This window comes from Ascaphus truei, chromosome 2 (genome assembly GCF_040206685.1).
Source record: "Ascaphus truei isolate aAscTru1 chromosome 2, aAscTru1.hap1, whole genome shotgun sequence".
Taxonomy (NCBI): domain Eukaryota; kingdom Metazoa; phylum Chordata; class Amphibia; order Anura; family Ascaphidae; genus Ascaphus; species Ascaphus truei.
Window position 1 is genome coordinate 353,676,879 of NC_134484.1, and position 12,296 is coordinate 353,689,174.

A 12,296-nucleotide genomic window follows, 5' to 3' on the forward strand; every position below is an offset into this window, starting at 1 on the left:
TGAGGTGGGAGGGGAGGAGTGAAGTGATGTCAGTGATGTCAGTGATGTCAGTGTCGTGACATTCACTGCCACGAGGAGGATCGGAGAGGAGCAAGTGTCAGAGAGCTGCTGCACATTTGCTTTGGCCTTTGTCTGACTGTGTCTCAAAATCCACCTCCTAGGAGCAGAGCTGAGCTAATAATTACTGTAAGTAGTAGCAACATATATTTTTAATATAAATACAACCCTATTTGTTATTTCCCCTATTTATTTTGCAAATTGTAGTACACAAGGTCAGGTCAGAATGTTCAATTTTAAAAAAAGTCTTAATTGTACTTAATGCCTTCATTTTTTATTTAATGTCAATTCATTGTTTATTTCATTTTAATTAATGTCAATTATTTAATTTTAATGGTCATTTTTTATTAATTGAAATTCTTTAATTTTAATGTCTTCATTATTTAAGTAATTTTAATTAATGTTAATTTTTTATTAAGTCCAGTAGAGATTAGAAAGTAGATTTCAGGCTGCGAAGTAAAGTGGTATGTTTTATTCATTTCTGATACTGAAATCCCTTTTTACTTAATAGAATTTATGTTGAAGTTAAACTGTAAAAAAGACATTATGATTTTTTTTTCTTATGCTGCTGTCTAGATATATAACTATATTGCATTAAAATGCTGATTTCCAATTACATTTTTTGCACCCTTTTTCTTGCAGCGTGGGCACTCACAACGGACGTTGTGGTGTCGGCCACGAGGCAGACTTTTCACAGACTACCAGTCCTCACAGACCTTGGGTAAGTACAGAATATAAAAATAATTTTAAAAATTTTTTGTTTTTGAAAAAAAAAACTGTTTTACAAAACACTCTGTCTCTCTCTCTCTCTCTCTCTCTCTCTCTCTCTCTCACTCTGTCTCTCTCTCACTCTCACTCTGTCTCTCTCTCACTCTGTCTCTCTCTCACTCTCACTCTGTCTCTCTCTCACTCTGTCTCTCTCTCACTCTGTCTCTCTCTCACTCTGTCTCTCTCTCTCTCTCACTCTGTCTCTCTCACTCTGTCTCTCTGTCTCACTCTGTCCATCTGTCTCTCTCTCACTCTGTCTCTCTCTCACTCTGTCTCTCTCTCACTCTGTCTCTCTCTCACTCTGTCTCTCTCTCACTCTGTCTCTCTCTCACTCTGTCTCTCTCTCACTCTGTCTCTCTCTCACTCTGTCTCTCTCTCACTCACACACACACACACACACACACACACACACACACACACACACACACACACAGATTTAGGGTGCAAATGTATTGCATTTAAATATTGATTTAAACTTCATATTCATATTTATGCACCCTTTTTCTTGCAGCGCGGGCACTCACAACGGACGTTGTGGTGTCTGCCACAAGGCAGACTTTTTACAGACTACCAGTCCACACAGACCTCAGGTAAGTCCAGAAAAAAATTAAAATAATAATAATAAAAAATAAAATTGGTTTTCCTTTTTTTTATTAAACGGTTTAACAAAACATACATACACAGACATGCACGGTCACTCGGTCACAGACACTCGGTCACAGACACTCGGTCACTCAGACACTCGGTCACTCAGACACTCGGTCACTCAGACACTCGGTCACTCAGACACTCGGTCACTCGGACACTCGGTCACTCGGACACTCGGTCACTCGGACACTCGGTCACTCAGACACTCAGACACTCAGACACTCAGACACTCAGACAGGTCACGGTCACTCGGTCATGGTCACTCGGTCACGTCACACACTCGGTCACGTCACAGACACTCTCTCACTCTGTCTCTCTCTCACTCTGTCTCTCTCTCACTCTGTCTCTCACTCTGTCTCTCACTCTGTCTCTCTCTCTCACTCTGTCTCTCTCTCACTCTGTCTCTCTCTCTCACTCTGTCTCTCTCTCTCACTCTGTCTCTCTCTCACTCTGTCTCTCTCTCTCACTCTGTCTCTCTCTCTCACTCTGTCTCTCTCACTCTGTCTCTCTCACTCTGTCTCTCTGTCTCACTCTGTCTCTATCTCACTCTGTCTCTCTCTCACTCTGTCTTTCTCTCACTCTGTCTCTCTCTCACTCTGTCTCTCTCTCTCCCTCTGTCTCTCTCTCTCACTCTGTCTCTCTCTCACTCTGTCTCTCTCTCACTCTCACTCTGTCTCTCTCTCACTCTCACTCTGTCTCTCTCTCACTCTGTCTCTCTCTCACTCTCACTCTGTCTCTCTCTCACTCTCACTCTGTCTCTCTCTCACTCTGTCTCTCTCTCACTCTGTCTCACTCTCACTCTCACTCTCTCTCACTCTGTCTCTCTCTCACTCTGTCTCTCTCTCACTCTGTCTCTCTCTCACTCACACACACACACACACACACACACACACACACACACACACACACACACACACACACACAGATTTAGGGTGCAAATGTATTGCATTTAAATATTGATTTAAACTTCATATTCATATTTATGCACCCTTTTTCTTGCAGCGCGGGCACTCACAACGGACGTTGTGGTGTCTGCCACAAGGCAGACTTTTTACAGACTACCAGTCCACACAGACCTCAGGTAAGTCCAGAAAAAAATTAAAATAATAATAATAAAAAATAAAATTGGTTTTCCTTTTTTTTATTAAACGGTTTAACAAAACATACATACACAGACATGCACGGTCACTCGGTCACAGACACTCGGTCACAGACACTCGGTCACTCAGACACTCGGTCACTCAGACACTCGGTCACTCAGACACTCGGTCACTCAGACACTCGGTCACTCGGACACTCGGTCACTCAGACACTCAGACACTCAGACACTCAGACACTCAGACAGGTCACGGTCACTCGGTCATGGTCACTCGGTCACGTCACACACTCGGTCACGTCACAGACACTCTCTCACTCTGTCTCTCTCTCACTCTGTCTCTCTCTCACTCTGTCTCTCACTCTGTCTCTCACTCTGTCTCTCTCTCTCACTCTGTCTCTCTCTCACTCTGTCTCTCTCTCTCACTCTGTCTCTCTCTCTCACTCTGTCTCTCTCTCACTCTGTCTCTCTCTCTCACTCTGTCTCTCTCTCTCACTCTGTCTCTCTCACTCTGTCTCTCTCACTCTGTCTCTCTGTCTCACTCTGTCTCTATCTCACTCTGTCTCTCTCTCACTCTGTCTTTCTCTCACTCTGTCTCTCTCTCACTCTGTCTCTCTCTCTCCCTCTGTCTCTCTCTCTCACTCTGTCTCTCTCTCACTCTGTCTCTCTCTCACTCTCACTCTGTCTCTCTCTCACTCTCACTCTGTCTCTCTCTCACTCTGTCTCTCTCTCACTCTCACTCTGTCTCTCTCTCACTCTCACTCTGTCTCTCTCTCACTCTGTCTCTCTCTCACTCTGTCTCACTCTCACTCTCACTCTCTCTCACTCTGTCTCTCTCTCACTCTGTCTCTCTCTCACTCTGTCTCTCTCTCACTCACACACACACACACACACACACACACACACACACACACACACACAGATTTAGGGTGCAAATGTATTGCATTTAAATATTGATTTAAACTTCATATTCATATTTATGCACCCTTTTTCTTGCAGCGCGGGCACTCACAACGGACGTTGTGGTGTCTGCCACAAGGCAGACTTTTTACAGACTACCAGTCCACACAGACCTCAGGTAAGTCCAGAAAAAAATTAAAATAATAATAATAAAAAATAAAATTGGTTTTCCTTTTTTTTATTAAACGGTTTAACAAAACATACATACACAGACATGCACGGTCACTCGGTCACAGACACTCGGTCACAGACACTCGGTCACTCAGACACTCGGTCACTCAGACACTCGGTCACTCAGACACTCGGTCACTCAGACACTCGGTCACTCAGACACTCGGTCACTCAGACACTCGGACACTCGGTCACTCGGACACTCGGTCACTCAGACACTCAGACACTCAGACACTCAGACACTCAGACAGGTCACGGTCACTCGGTCATGGTCACTCGGTCACGTCACACACTCGGTCACGTCACAGACACTCTCTCACTCTGTCTCTCTCTCACTCTGTCTCTCTCTCACTCTGTCTCTCACTCTGTCTCTCACTCTGTCTCTCACTCTGTCTCTCTCTCTCACTCTGTCTCTCTCTCACTCTGTCTCTCTCTCTCACTCTGTCTCTCTCTCTCACTCTGTCTCTCTCTCACTCTGTCTCTCTCTCTCACTCTGTCTCTCTCTCTCACTCTGTCTCTCTCACTCTGTCTCTCTCACTCTGTCTCTCTGTCTCACTCTGTCTCTCTCTCACTCTGTCTCTCTCTCACTCTGTCTTTCTCTCACTCTGTCTCTCTCTCACTCTGTCTCTCTCTCTCCCTCTGTCTCTCTCTCTCACTCTGTCTCTCTCTCACTCTGTCTCTCTCTCACTCTCACTCTGTCTCTCTCTCACTCTCACTCTGTCTCTCTCTCACTCTGTCTCTCTCTCACTCTCACTCTGTCTCTCTCTCACTCTCACTCTGTCTCTCTCTCACTCTGTCTCTCTCTCACTCTGTCTCTCTCTCACTCTCACTCTGTCTCTCTCTCACTCTCACTCTGTCTCTCTCTCACTCTGTCTCTCTCTCACTCTGTCTCACTCTCACTCTCTCTCACTCTGTCTCTCTCTCACTCTGTCTCTCTCTCACTCTGTCTCTCTCTCACTCTGTCTCTCTCTCTCACTCTGTCTCTCTCTCACTCTCACTCTGTCTCACTCTCACTCTGTCTCTCTCTCACTCTCACTCTGTCACTCTCTCACTCTCACTCTGTCTCACTCTCACTCTGTCTCTCTCTCACTCTGTCTCTCTCTCACTCTGTCTCTCTCTCACTCTGTCTCTCTCTCTCACTCTGTCTCTCTCTCACTCTGTCTCTCTCTCACTCTCACTCTGTCTCTCTCTCACTCTCACTCTGTCTCTCTCTCACTCTCACTCTGTCTCTCTCTCACTCTCACTCTGTCTCTCTCTCACTCTGTCTCTCTCTCACTCTGTCTCTCTCTCACTCTGTCTCTCTCTCTCTCTCACTCTGTCTCTCACTCTCTCACTCTGTCTCTCTCTCACTCTGTCTGTCTCTCTCTCTCACTCTGTCTCTCTCTCTCACTCTGTCTCACTCTCACTCTGTCTCTCTCTCACTCTGTCTCTCTCTCTCACTCTGTCTCTCTCTCTCACTCTGTCTCTCTCTCACTGTGTCTCTCTCTCTCACTCTGTCTCTCTCTCTCACTCTGTCTCTCTCACTCTGTCTCTCTCACTCTGTCTCTCTCTCACTGTGTCTCTCTCTCTCACTCTGTCTCTCTCTCTCTCTCACTCTGTCTCTCTGTCTCACTCTGTCTCTATCTCACTCTGTCTCTCTCTCACTCTGTCTTTCTCTCACTCTGTCTCTCTCTCACTCTGTCTCTCTCTCACTCTGTCTCTCTCTCACTCTCACTCTGTCTCACTCTCACTCTGTCTCTCTCTCACTCTCACTCTGTCACTCTCTCACTCTCACTCTGTCTCTCTCTCACTCTCACTCTGTCTCTCTCTCACTCTGTCTCTCTCTCACTCTGTCTCTCTCTCTCACTCTGTCTCTCTCTCACTCTCACTCTGTCTCTCTCTCACTCTCACTCTGTCTCTCTCTCACTCTCACTCTGTCTCTCTCTCACTCTCACTCTGTCTCTCTCTCACTCTCACTCTGTCTCTCTCTCACTCTGTCTCTCTCTCACTCTGTCTCTCTCTCACTCTGTCTCTCTCTCTCTCTCACTCTGTCTCTCACTCTCTCACTCTGTCTCTCTCTCACTCTGTCTCTCTCTCACTCTGTCTCTCTCTCTCACTCTGTCTCTCTCTCTCACTCTGTCTCACTCTCACTCTGTCTCTCTCTCACTCTGTCTCTCTCTCTCACTCTGTCTCTCTCTCACTGTGTCTCTCTCTCTCACTCTGTCTCTCTCTCTCACTCTGTCTCTCTCTCTCACTCTGTCTCTCTCACTCTGTCTCTCTCACTCTGTCTCTCTCTCACTGTGTCTCTCTCTCTCACTCTGTCTCTCTCTCTCACTCTGTCTCTCTCACTCTGTCTCTCTCACTCTGTCTCTCTGTCTCACTCTGTCTCTATCTCACTCTGTCTCTCTCTCACTCTGTCTTTCTCTCACTCTGTCTCTCTCTCACTCTGTCTCTCTCTCACTCTGTCTCTCTCTCACTCTGTCTCTCTCTCACTCTGTCTCTCTCTCACTCTGTCTCTCTCTCTCTGTGTCAGTCACTCTCTCACTCTCTGTGTCAGTCACTCTCTCACTCTCTGTGTCAGTCACTCTCTCACTCTCTGTGTCAGTCACTCTCTCACTCTCTGTGTCAGTCACTCTCTCACTCTCTGTGTCATCACTCTCTCACTCTCTGTGTCAGTCACTCTCTCTTTGGCGCGCTCTGGCTCTCACCCATACATTGTATAATCCCTGGTCCAGAACTCCGATTTAGGGTGCAAATGTATTGCATTTAAATATTGATTTCCACTTCATATTCATATTCATATTTGTGCACCCTTTTTCTTGTAGCGCGGCACTCGCAACGGACGTTGTGGTGTCTGCCAAGAGGCAAACTTTTTACAGACTACCAGTCCACACAGACCTCGGGTAAGTACTGACAATAATAAAAACTTATTATAAAAAATATATTTGGCTTGTCCCTTTTGTTCAACTGTTTTACACCCACACACCCACACATCCCTGGGCCAGAACTCAAATTCTGAAGGAGTAAGAATCTTTCTGCGTTTCCCTTAACGACGAAAAAGCAAGATGCCCAAGCAGCCTAGACGAAAATGTTCCTTCAACGACGAACTACAAAGAACCTTTCCATTTTTGAGCAAAGTAGGGGGAAAGAGCGATACAGATGTATTTTGCAAGCACTGCAAATCAACGTTTTCAATTAGTCACGGTGGGAGATCCGATATCAATGATCATTGCCAAACAAAGAAGCACAAGTTATGGGTCGACTCCGCAGCGGGAGCCAGCAGCAGCATTGCAAATTACTTTGGTAATGCAACTTCAGGACCAGCTGAATTGAATCGGGCCGCTGCTGAAGGTACTTTTGCGTACCATCTTGTTCAACACAATCACAGCTTTCGCTCAATGGACTGCACATCCACCTTAATAAGAAAACTTTATGATGAAAAATTCTACTGTGCTCGAACAAAGACTGAAGCCTTGGTTATGAATGTACTGGCGCCTCTGGCAATGGAAGACCTGAAGAGTGACATCAGCAACATCAATTTTGTTTCTGTAGCGATCGATGCTTCCAACAGAAAAGAGGTGAAGCTGATACCTATCGTCCTTCGCTACTTTAAGTACAGCGAGGGAGTGAAAGTGAAGATTTTAGAATTTACATCTGTTCCCGGTGAAACCTCGGCTATACTATTCGAAGAAATTAACCAAGCACTGGAAAAGTACAATCTGCGTGAAAAGGTGGTCGGATTCTGTGCTGACAACACAAATACTAACTTCGGTGGGAAGAAGAGGGCAGGTAAAAACAACGTCTTCTTCAAGCTTAACGAAGCTGTGTCTGGCAACAACGTGATTGGTGTGGGATGCGCAGCACACATTGTTCACAACGCAGTACAAACGGCTGCCGATTGTCTGCCCATCGACATAGAGTGTATTGTTGTAAAGATTTACAAGTATTTCCATATTTATACTGTTCGAACAGAAGAACTGAAAGAATTCTGCGAGTTTGTGGACTTGGAATATCAGCGGCTTCTGGGTACTAGCAACACTCGATGGCTGTCACTGATGCCAGCAGTTGACAGAGTGCTGAAGTTGTTCCCGGCACTGAAATCATATTTTTCCTCACAAGAAAACGCTCCAACTACAATAGTGGCATTTTTTGAGAACCCCATCGGGGAAGCCTGGCTCTGGTTTTTGCACAATCAGCTGTCCCTCTTCAACGACACAATCAAATCCATGGAGAAACAACATTCAAGTGCAATTGACGTTGCTGTACAACTAATCAACCTTAAAGAAAAACTGATCGCAAGAAGAGAGGCGTGCTTCATGAGTCTAAAGGTGAAGAGTCTTCTTCGCGCACTGCAGGACGAAGGTACAGCACAAGAGAGCCAATTCCGTCAAACTACTCGGACATTCTACGACATCAACATTAAGTACCTGGATGAATGGGGGTCGAACTTAATGGAACTGCAAATTTTTACATGGTCACTGCTAGACGACGTCCCTGCTTGGGAAGATGTGGAAAAATCCTTAGCATTTGTGATGTCACGGTTGCCAAAGTTCGAGATCAGTGAAACACAGCTGTTTGATGAAACGAGCTGCGTCATAAAATACACAAGAGAGAGGATAGCAACGTGGAAGGAGGAACACATGCCAGCAGACCAACGGTGGGCAGAGATCTTCACCCATTTCAGAAACAAAGACATAACATTAGAAAACATTGGGCTAATCGTTCAGTTTGTGATGTGTCTGCCCGGAACTAATGCCCCAGTGGAAAGGATCTTTTCCATCATGAACAACACCTGGACAGATGAGAGAAATAGAATGGAACTGGCAACTCTGAAAGCCTTGCTCATCACTAGAGTCAACTTCGATCAAACCTGCACTGAATTTCACAACCAACTGCTGAAAAACAAGAGTGTGCTGCAGAAGATTCATTCCTCAGACAAGTACTCCAGTTGCCAACAATTAGCGATTGTGGGAAAATGATGCTCATGTTTGCTCTCCCCCTACTTTCCCTGATCCAGGGCTACGTTTCCAAGCGGCAAGACCGATCACCTGCATGAGTTTGATCCCAACGGTGGAGCAAAGGGAAGCCGTACAGCAGAGGACCCAACCAGCAGCCCCCGCAGCATCTACCAGCGGCACAGCATTGGAGCCAGACGGGCATCGAGTTTTAGCTGTCGAGCTCGAAGCTAATGATGCCCGACAGATATTTGCACCCAGTGATTATAGGTAGGCGGCCGGCCTGATGGACACTGGAGCTACTGTAACTCTGGTGCAACCTGATTTGGTCAGCCCAGAGCACCTACTCCCAGGGATAGGGATGCAGGTGAAAATGCCAGATGGTGTCTCCAGGTCCCTATAGGTTGCTCGAGTATTCCTTGACTGGGGTGCCGGTCAAGGAGTGAGAGATGTTGGAGTGTTGCCTGGCTTGGACACTGACATTGTACTCGGCAAAGACCTGGGGCATTTTATCTTCTGTTTATTTATTTATAAAATGTTTTTCCAGGAAGAGAGTTACCTCTCGTTTTCAAGTATGTCCTGGACATAGTTAATATGACAAATAATACATGGTTACAAATACTGTTACATAAATGAACAGGGTATACATTATATACAATACATTGCAAGCACAGTTATAGAAGATGTATATTATAGGCTTATGTAACAGTTACAGACCAGATTAAAATGTGAGACAGCTTTAGATTTGAAAGAACTTAAACTGGTGGTGGATGTGAGAGTCTCCGGTAGGTTGTTCCAGTTTTGGGGTGCACGGTAAGAGGAGGATCGGACGGATACTTTGTTGAGCCTTGGGACCATGAACAGTCTTTTGGAGTCAGATCTCAGGTGATAAGTGCTGCATGTGGTAGGGGTGAGGAGCTTGTTCAGATAGCTTGGTAGCTTGCCCAGAAAGTATTTGAAGGTAAGACAGGAAAGGTGAACTTTGCGCCTAGACTCTCGTGATGCCCAATCTAGTTCTTTGAGCATTTCACAGTGATGTGTGTTATAGTTGCATTGGAGAACGAAACGACAAATTGAATTGTAGAGGGTGTCAAGTTTGCTAAGGTGGGTTTGAGGAGCCGAGCCATATACTATGTCTCCATAGTCGATAATTGGCATTGGCATATGCTGTGCAATACGCTTTCTGACCAGCAGGCTTAGGGAGGATTTTTTCCTATACAGTACACCTAGTTTGGCATAGGTTTTGGTTGTCAGGGCATCAATGTGCATTCCAAATGTTAAGTGGTAGTCAAACCAAATGCCCAGGTATTTAAAACTAGTAACAGTAGTTAGGGTGGTGTTCGCGTTGGTTCTGATCTGGAGCGCAGTCACTGGAATCTTTACAAATTAAGTCTTGGTTCCAAATACCATTGTTACAGTCTTGTCAATGTTTAAAAAGTTTGTTTTGGGAAATCCAGTTTGAGTCTCAAAGTCAGACTGAAGTATGTGTTCAAGGTCAGAGAGGCTATGAATGTGTGCATATAAGATTGTGTCATCTGCATACATGAGTATTGAAGCTTCCTTACAAGCTGTGGGAAGATCATTGATGAACACTGAGAAGAGTAGGGGCCCCAGAACAGAGCATCTGAGAGCATGAGAGTCTAACAGAGACTGAGAGACACTCTGGGAAGGAGTGTGGAGATTTCCTAAGAGAGGTTAACAGAGAGGGAGAGACTCTGGGAAGGAGTGTGGCGATTCCCTCAAAGGATTATCTGAGAGTCCTTCTGTGAAGGAGTTTTATCTTTAGTGACCAGCTTGAGATGTATCTCAGAGTCTGCTGTGTGATCAGCCCTCTGAGATCCTGGACGAGAAGTGGACAGGACAAGCCTTCTTGAAGCGGGCCCTTAGCGAGGCTAGAGTCTACTCCCCCGGCCCCCAGTTGGTATTGTATCTTGATTTATACATATTTGTTTTGTCTGCTGGCGTGCCAGAATAAAACCCATTTTATTAAACATCTTTGTCCTGTCTGGTGCTAGTGATCCCAGTGGTTTTGGTGTAAAAGTACTGGTCTGCCGTGACGGCATCTATGCCGGAACATATGATAAAAGTCTTTAAGTTTTCCCCATAGGATGCTAACCTTGGGACACGTCCTTCAGATGTAAAGAAAAGTGCCGGAGCCCATAACGCCTCCGTTCATCATGAAAAAAAGATAAGTTAGAAAATGCCTTCAAAATATCTGCTGGAGTTGTCTCCTATTTCTCCTATTTCTCTTCTCCTTTTCCTTCTTCTCCTTCTCCTATGTTCTAACTTCTATTTTTTTTTGCTCTTCTTTTCCGTTTGAGAGGAGGGAGTCCCACACCTCTTCAGCCACACACCAGGAACGGAACGCTGGATTGCTTACAGACGCTCAGAGGCGGATACAGTTGTGGATTGCAGCCACTGATTTATCTGGTAAGTACCGCAAACATACTTGAACAAGGGGCTTAGACATTTTATTAGACAGTTTAGATAAACATTGTCTGTTAATTATTGGTATTCAATTTGTCTTCCTGTTTCGTATCTTTGCATATATCCCCTGGCTGGGCCTTGTTTCTCTTGATGTCTGTGTGGAGTATTGAGAGAATTTTCTGTAATATCCTAACTTGTCTGTCCTATCCTTCCCCATAGGATGCTAACATTGGGACACGTCCTCCAGATGTAAAGAAACGCCTCCGTTCATCATGAAAAAAAGATAAGTTAGAAAATGCCTTCAAAATATCTGCTGGAGTTGTCTCCTATTTCTCCTATTTCTCTTCTCCTTTTCCTTCTTCTCCTTCTCCTATGTTCTAACTTCTATTTTTTTTTGCTCTTCTTTTCCGTTTGAGAGGAGGGAGTCCCTCACCTCTTCAGCCACACACCAGGAACGGAACGCTGGATTGCTTACAGACGCTCAGAGGCGGATACAGTCGTGGATTGCAGCCACTGATTTATCTGGTAAGTACCGCAACCATATTTGAACAAGGGGCTTAGACATTTTATTTGACGGTTACATAAACATTGTTTGTGGTTGTTATTGGTATTCTATTTTTTTTGTGTTGTGTTAAGAATTGGAAATACATTTTGAAGTAGTAATTCCCTCCGAACTGGGCATTCCTGGCCAATAATGCCCTGGCTGTAAGAGTTGAAGGGCCCAAGCAAAGCCCCCACCTCTATACAAACAAACACTGCAGGGGCATCACGTGATGCCACATTGCCATGGCAACATGTCAGTGCCTCGTTGTCATGGCAACATGTCAGTGCCTCGTTGTCATGGCAACGGGGGGCATCATGTGATGTAATTTGTTTTATAATTTTTTTTTGAATGTGTCCCGGTTTTTCATTTTGAAAATCTGGTCACCCTAGATAAGTGGCTTATCGGCACCCAGCTGCCGATAATTTTTTATCGGCAACAAAAATTGCCGATTTTTCCCACTTATCGGCGTTTACTGAATCAGGAGGGCAAATTTGGCGAAAAAATGGCGATAAACGGCTTATTGGCACTTACTGCATGAGGCCCTTTGTCTTGTAATGATTCAAAGTTAGAGACACTCCCCTGAGATGTCCAAATTGAGACACACCTCCTAAATTAAGGCTCAGTTAGTCAGTTAGTTGGAAGAGAGTTGAGTCTGAGATCTACTTGCAGAGAGGAGTGATTATAGGAACTC

General features: G+C 45.2%; 1 long non-coding RNA gene across 1 annotated transcript in view; it reads left to right on the forward strand.

Annotated features, from left to right (window-relative positions):
* The window catches only part of LOC142488719 (uncharacterized), a 12,035-nt gene extending 89 nt beyond the window's left edge, over window positions 1-11,946 (forward strand). The window contains exons 1-4 of the long non-coding RNA XR_012799605.1: window positions 1-186; window positions 700-778; window positions 10,956-11,064; window positions 11,281-11,946. The exon at window positions 1-186 is cut by the window's left edge and continues 89 nt beyond it. This is a non-coding gene — a long non-coding RNA (uncharacterized LOC142488719). The remainder of the gene's footprint in view (window positions 187-699; window positions 779-10,955; window positions 11,065-11,280) is intronic.
* The last annotated feature ends 350 nt before the right edge of the window (window positions 11,947-12,296 follow it).